This window comes from Amblyomma mixtum, chromosome 7 (assembly GCF_055824585.1).
Source record: "Amblyomma mixtum isolate Tamu chromosome 7, ASM5582458v1, whole genome shotgun sequence".
NCBI classification, from domain to species: Eukaryota; Metazoa; Arthropoda; class Arachnida; order Ixodida; family Ixodidae; genus Amblyomma; species Amblyomma mixtum.
Window position 1 is genome coordinate 40,226,112 of NC_143018.1, and position 7,549 is coordinate 40,233,660.

A 7,549-nucleotide genomic window follows, 5' to 3' on the forward strand; every position below is an offset into this window, starting at 1 on the left:
TCCTTGGTTGAATACTTGGTCATTTTAATACAACCACTAGAAGCCTTCGTCGTGGGGGAAGACAACGGCATGGCTACAGCGGAACGCCGACTAACCCCGAGACGCGCGTTGGGTGAGCGCCTGGATTGCCACGGAAGCCGCGTCTGCCTGCCCGGTGGAGAAAAAGCCTACAGCGCAACAGAGTGATCGGACGCGTGGTGCATCGGCTCCGTCGATTTCTCGGCTGGAACCGCGGTAACCTGATGTAACGCCTACACTGCAAACCGAAAAACACCCGGATAGGAGTAAATGGCTCATCGCGTAGCGCACTCCCGAAAAGGGGTTTTTATACTCCTCATAATAGGAGTATATCGTCTACTCCTCTGCTTGAAGGGGTACTTTCGGAGTGCTAGAAGGAGTAAAGTGTTACAGCTCTGCAGACGGGAGTTTATTTAGGAGTAAAGTTGTGATCACAAAGGAGTTAGCATGGCAATTAATAGAAGTATTATATACTCCTTTGCAGCTACTTTTATAGTACATTTCAGGAGTACGTGCCTGTTCCTTTTAACTAGTTTTGACAGGAAATTTTTGGAGAAATTTTTCTTACTATAGGGTTACATTTATGATTCCCAGACGAGTATATTACTTCACTTGATGCGGAAGCCGATTTGAAATAAAGTATTCGTATGGAAGGCTGATTTTAGAGCTTGATATTCCAGGATAAATGCGTCGATGAACTTACAGTGATTTATTTCAAACAATATTTTATTGGGTACAAAACATTTGAGACATGTGTTCGGCAGCTTGCTTTCGACGGTTACAGAGAACCAACGTCTTGGCCCCTGTAGAAAAGAAGAGTGCCTTAACCCACGCTGTCTTTGGGTACATAATTTAAATACCCAAAGGAATGAAAATAGAGATGCCACACTTGAAAGCAAGGAGGGAACCTTGAAATGCTTCGCTGTCAACATACAGGCTCCTTCTGAAAGAAAGATTAGAAAAACAAATGCATCAGAGGAATTGCACCTCTAAGCTTGAAGTATGACGTGCTTCAAGTGTAGAAGTCAACGTCCCAAAGCCGTTCAGAGTGCACTTTTCAATAAAGTAGGTATTATTGAAGTTTAAACGTTTTTCATGACAAAAGATTAGCTAGCAGAACATAGTAGGTAATCAACTAGCTAATACATACCTGTACCCTGTCGGATGACAGCGGCTAAACGCGGTTTTCAGGGAATCACAAATTCCAGAGAGCCGCTTTCGTAAACGTTAAGGCAATACGGCGAATGGAAAGCAGCATCGATAGGGAACATTTTTTCCGCAAAGCATAAAACTGAAAAAATAAAATGGTCTTACTGAGGCACTTGCGCATTCGCGCTGCCTTTGGCTGCGTTCCTGCACCGAAAGAGGCCTCGAGATATAATTTTTTTTTACTTGTCAGAGGTTCCTCACGCTTTTCAGGCACCATATCAGAACCAATTACTGAAATCAAAACATGCAAACAAAAGACAGCGCTTTGCATACACGCAGCGGAAGCTTACATGCAATTTCCTTGATGGGAGAGCCCGCAGCTACGCATTTTCAGGACGTCCTCATTCTGTGTATAGGCCAAAGGCAGGGCAAGGGTGACTGACATAGCAGGCATTGTTAGGAATGTTAGGAGAAGGTAAGTGACGCCAACCAAGTAAAATACAGGAAAAACACGACGTTTCGGGACCGGCTCGGCCCCTTCTTCACGGTGTGACTACGGGCGAGCGCAGCTTGGCTTTTTAAGCCCCTGTGTGGAGGACCTGCGGGTCAATGGCCGCAGCCCATGGACGTAGGATGAGGGGAGAGACCCCAGGGAACGATTAACATTCTCTCGTATTTGCTGTATGTGCCACGACTCGAGTAGAAGCCTCCTGCGTGGGTTAGCTTCCGTTTCCAATACAATGGTGCTGTCGAAGTCAATTGGGTGGTCACACCCTTCACAGTGTTCGGCCACGGCGCTGCGTTGACGATTCATGTGACGGACGTCCGCTTTGTGTTGGTTCATCCTTTCCGCGAAGTTCTTCGTTTCCCCTATGTACGACGCCGGGCAGACGGAACACGGAATTTTGTACACGACGCCCTGGGCCTTTTCTCTGGGCTGCCGGTTTTTTGGGCGGGGGAGAAGGCGACCGATAGTGCTGGTCGGTTTGTGCGTTGTCAGCACCCCTTCTTTTCCGAGAATGCGACCGAGCGTCTCGCTCACGCCTCTCACGTAGGGGATGCAAACACGTTTCCGCTTCTGGCATGCGTCTGAGGAAATAATAGACCGGATTTTGTTTTGCCTTTCTTGCTTCCTGATAATGCGCCGGATGAATGAGCTTGGGTAGCCGTTCTTTTGGAGGTCAGAAATGACTCGGTTCTTCTCCTTCCTTTTATCTTCACTTGAGGAACATATGGAGTCGGCTCTCTTCAGTAATGACGTCACGACAGATGCTTTGTGCGGGATGGGATGGTTCGAATCGAAATGTAGGTACCGTCCTGTGTGGGTTGGCTTCCTGTGCACCGAGGACTGCAGGCCTTTGTCGTGCCTTGTAAGTAGGACATCCAGAAAAGGCAGGCTGCCCTGCTGTTCATGTTCAACAGTAAATTGTATGGCCGGTTCAACTGAATTTAGATGACTCTGGAGGTTTTCTATCTCTGAGGTTTTCACCACACAAAAACAGTCGTCTACATAACGGAGGAATAACTTTGGCTTGGGATTAAAGGAGGAGAGGGCCCGGCTTTCGACGTCTTCCATGGTTAGGTTAGCCACTGTGACTGAAATTGATGCCCCCATAGCAGTTCCGGTTGTTTGCTTGAAAAATTCTCCGTTGTAGGTGAAAAAGGTACTGCGCAGACAGAGGTCGAGAAGGCGACATACCTCATCGACGTTGAGTGGAGTTCTCTCGTGCAGCGTTTGGTCGTTTTCGAGTGCGCGGCGAGCGACGGACACAGCAAGGGGAACCGGTACGCAGGTAAATAGCGACACCACGTCAAATGAGACTAGGCTTTCGTCTTCCTCCACGGTAAGGTTCGAGACAAGTTGGACGAAATGCCGCGAATTCTGTACATGCGTGGGTGTTCTGCCGGCGAGCGGCGCCAGTACCTTGTGCAGGTAGTCAGAGAGACGTCGCAGAGGAGACAGGGTGAAGTTTACAATTGGCCGAAGGGGGACGCCAGGTTTGTGAGTTTTAGGCAGCCCGTAAAAACCTGGAGCTGAGCCGTTTCTGGAGATGAGGCGGAGGTAAAGCCATTTGAAATCAGGATGCCGCTTGAACATCTCTGCCAGGGTTTTGTTGAGTGTTGCCTGAGTGTTTGAAGTCGGATCCTTGCGAACCTTCTCATACGCCCCACTGCTCAAAAGGGCTGACGCCTTCTCCTCGTAGTCGCGTCGGTTCATCACCACTGTAGAGTTGCCCTTGTCTGCCGGGAGTATGACGATGTCGGTGTCGTCCCTGAGACCGCGTAGGGCTTTTCGTTCCAGTTGAGACAGATTGCTCGGAAATTTGGGGGGTACCTTGGCGATGACACCAATCGCTTTCAGGCGGACCTCTTCCCTGACGTGCGGCTCCAGGTGCTGGATCGCATCTTCAACAGCCGCGACTAGTTTTGGGAGGGCGGGACCAGATGATATGTTGAATCCATGTCCTTTTGCGAGAACAGAGGATTCGGGCGGTGTTAAGCGACGGGAGGAGAGGTTCTTTACAAAGCCAGAGTTATGGGGGTCAGGCTGTTTCTTCTGCCGCTGCTGTAGGGCAAACAACTTCTTGTTTTGACACTCACGATGTTTGTTGGCTGCAGTGGAGGCCGCTTCCATGGCAAAGGCGTCCACCCGCGGGAAGAGCTCAGGCATCCTGTGTTCTAGTTGGCGGCGCGCGAAGAACCGGTCCAGCTCCTTTTTGCGGAGAACGGAATGGCACTCGTGTATCCGCGCACTTAATAACTGTTGCTCCGTTTTGGACACCAGCCGTAGGCCTTCTGCGGTGGTTACAGGGCGCTTTAGGCGAAGGCTCACGGGTATCACATCCTTTTCCTTGCAGGTCTTGTTGAAGTTTAGATGTGTCCGGAAGACAGCAATACTCTTGGTGATGTTGACGTATCGCTTCACTAGCTGCATGGTCTCGATGCCGAAGTCTTGGCGTATAGACTCAAAAGAAAACATTCGACAGAAGTCTGTCTGGTTGGGAAATTTAATGTTAGGAGAAGGTAAGTGACGCCAACCAAGTAAAATACAGGAAAAACACGACGTTTCGGGACCGGCTCGGCCCCTTCTTCACGGTGTGACTACGGGCGAGCGCAGCTTGGCTTTTTAAGCCCCTGTGTGGAGGACCTGCGGGTCAATGGCCGCAGCCCATGGACGTAGGATGAGGGGAGAGACCCCAGGGAACGATTAACATTCTCTCGTGTTTGCTGTATGTGCCACGACTCGAGTAGAAGCCTCCTGCGTGGGTTAGCTTCCGTTTCCAATACAATGGTGCTGTCGAAGTCAATTGGGTGGTCACACCCTTCACAGTGTTCGGCCACGGCGCTGCGTTGACGATTCATGTGACGGACGTCCGCTTTGTGTTGGTTCATCCTTTCCGCGAAGTTCTTCGTTTCCCCTATGTACGACGCCGGGCAGACGGAACACGGAATTTTGTACACGACGCCCTGGGCCTTTTCTCTGGGCTGCCGGTTTTTTGGGCGGGGGAGAAGGCGACCGATAGTGCTGGTCGGTTTGTGCGTTGTCAGCACCCCTTCTTTTCCGAGAATGCGACCGAGCGTCTCGCTCACGCCTCTCACGTAGGGGATGCAAACACGTTTCCGCTTCTGGCATGCGTCTGAGGAAATAATAGACCGGATTTTGTTTTGCCTTTCTTGCTTCCTGATAATGCGCCGGATGAATGAGCTTGGGTAGCCGTTCTTTTGGAGGTCAGAAATGACTCGGTTCTTCTCCTTCCTTTTATCTTCACTTGAGGAACATATGGAGTCGGCTCTCTTCAGTAATGACGTCACGACAGATGCTTTGTGCGGGATGGGATGGTTCGAAAGCGAGAAAGCTACCACCAGACCCACCCTCCCGCCGCCAGCTGTCTTCTGTTAAGCTTTGCCCTCACATTCGTGGCCAGGGTTCAAAAGAAAACATTCTACACAGGTCTATGGCTGGGAAAGGAATATACTTTCGGGAAAGAACGCCAACCAAAAAAAAAAAAACATGTTTGGGAATCTTCTTGGTTCTTTCAGCAGGTGTGACTGCGAGTGAGTCACAGCTTGCCTTTTTTAAGCCTTCGGTTAGTCATCCGCCGGGTCACTGATCGTAGACAGTTGATGCAAGGATAGTTCCCTCGAAGTCAGTCTTGTCAACCCGCGCTTCCTTCCTTGTTCATTTGTTTGGCATCCGCTTTGTGCTGCTTCAGTTTTTCTGGGAAATGCTTGCTTTCGCCAATGTACTACGTCCAGCACGAGCAGGGGACCTCGTACACTGGCGTATGCTTTATTCTTTTTCTTTCGCTGCCTTCCTGGGATCAGCAGTCTGAACCGGAACGCTTGCCTCCACGAGTTTCACATAATGGAATGTGTTCGGAAACTGCACGCGAAGTGGAAACTTCTTTTAACATTTTTCAAATGCGAAGAGCTTACAAGAAACCACATTTTGGAACTAGACGCCTAACCATCCAGAAAAGGCAGCGTTCAGTATGGTTGAAACCTCATGTCCGCTGCCGAAAATCGCTGCAAAGTTAAGATGCCACCAACTCGGAAAATGTAACAGTTTAGCTAATCTCCGTGAGCGCTAAGGCGTCGCCATGTCTTGTGCTATGACTGAAAAGAATAAAATCGCTTGCATTGTTTGCATAACAAGGCCCTCTTAAAACACAGGAAAGGAAGCAACCGATTAGGGCACGGTTCTCAGCACTGTTCGTAATAACGTGACAAAATTCACAGACCCCAAGGCTGTGCATTTTCACCTGTCATTGCCTGTACAGCTTTTCCATATTCATGGGGCGTGAACGCATGAAGAAAATTTGGTCCCTAGAAGAACTGACCGTACTTCCAGCTGTACATGTTAGCGTAACAGCCACGACTGCAGTGCCACATTTTTTTTCAGCCGCATGCAACAACAAATTTCTCAGATACTTACTTCATGCCTGCTGTGTGAGTTGGCTCCACCGGACCACAATGAAGCCTTTGCTGTTTTGCTGTTCTCGTTAAGCCTTTCATCTCGGCGCACCCGTGGTTCACAGCAAGTCTGCGCACACTGAAAAGGGAGCGGCGTTAAGTGCATGCGCGTCTATGGCATCAAAGGAGAGTTTAATACTGCTTACCAGAACACACGACGATGATAATCCGGTCTTTAGTATTCTTGCAATACAGCGAAAGAACGAGGGGCCGACGATGTCGAGAAAACTGGTGCGTCACACACACACCGCCATGTCGGCGCGGCGAAACGGCAGCAGCCAACACTTGTATGCTGCGTAGACAATGAATGACTAGCCGCTGCTTCTGCACATATTGCTGGCTTGAGTGAGACGTTCATTGCAGCACGTTGCTGCTAAGGTCGATGATGTCCAGTCTTACGTCACGACAAGAGCGCGCAAAGGAGCGGGTGGCAAACTGGCGGCTTCGGAAGGTCGACGCGTCACACACCGCCATGTTGGCTCGGCGGAGCTCGGCTGGCTAAGCCTCTCGCAGACTGTCGTCGCAGGCGATGCAACACCAAGCGTTCTCCGAATACACTGGGGGCTTCACAGGCACTGTCTGTGGCGCACATTGGTGCGCGAGGTTGCGGCGATCCGGTGTCTTGTAACATGACAAACGTGCGTGAAGCAGCAAAAGCACAGGCGAGCAGGCAGCGACGACAGAGCCGGCGTCGTCACCTGCAAGTGCAGCGAACCGGCAGCTGCCACTAGGCGGCGGGCAGACACTAAGGAGTGCATAAAGGGCCTGAAGGAGTATTGAAGCCGACATACTCCTTCTTGGAAAAGTAGTAAAATCATGTAAATGCTTTATTTTACTCCTCGATTTCGTGACGGCAGTAAAAAAGGAGGATTTCCTCTTTTTTACTACTTAAAGTCGATTGCGCAATTTTCAATAAGGAGTTTAAAAGCGGACACTAGCCATTTATATTCCTATTTGGGCTTATTTGTGTTTACAGTGTATCAAACCTGTGCGACTGCTACCGTGAAGTCAGCAGGATCCTGGAGAACCCGATCACACCCAGGTACGCTGAATTTTCGGCCATTTCGAGCAACCCTCCGCATCACCACGTAGCGGTCGAGCTAAGCCTAACGGCTCCGGCTCCTCCGCCGCTGGCTGCGGAGACGCCTGCCGGCCAACCTCTCAACATGGCTCTACCTGAACAACGCGGATACGACCCCACAACTCTGTCGTGGTCATCTGTCCCTGTAAGCCAGCCAGAGGACGGCCCATCCACCATTTCGGCGCAGCAAGCTGCCCTTTTCCAAGTCGTTGAGAGCCGGCGCCGCCGCCGGCAGAACGCACGAGGAGCGGCAACACCCAAGACTCCTCTCAACAATTCAACAACGGGAGACGCTCGCGCTCCGTCTTCTGCACCTCCACAGAAGAC

The 7,549-nt window shown here is 50.5% G+C and overlaps 1 long non-coding RNA gene across 1 annotated transcript; it reads right to left on the minus strand.

The window, feature by feature from the left end:
- Positions 1-723: 723 nt before the first annotated feature.
- On the minus strand, positions 724-7,000 carry LOC149335763 (uncharacterized). The gene is made up of 3 exons (XR_016284538.1): positions 6,288-7,000; positions 6,104-6,220; positions 724-961 (listed from the first exon to the last, which is right to left on the minus strand). It is a non-coding gene; the product is annotated as an uncharacterized LOC149335763 (long non-coding RNA).
- Between the last annotated feature and the right edge of the window lie 549 nt (positions 7,001-7,549).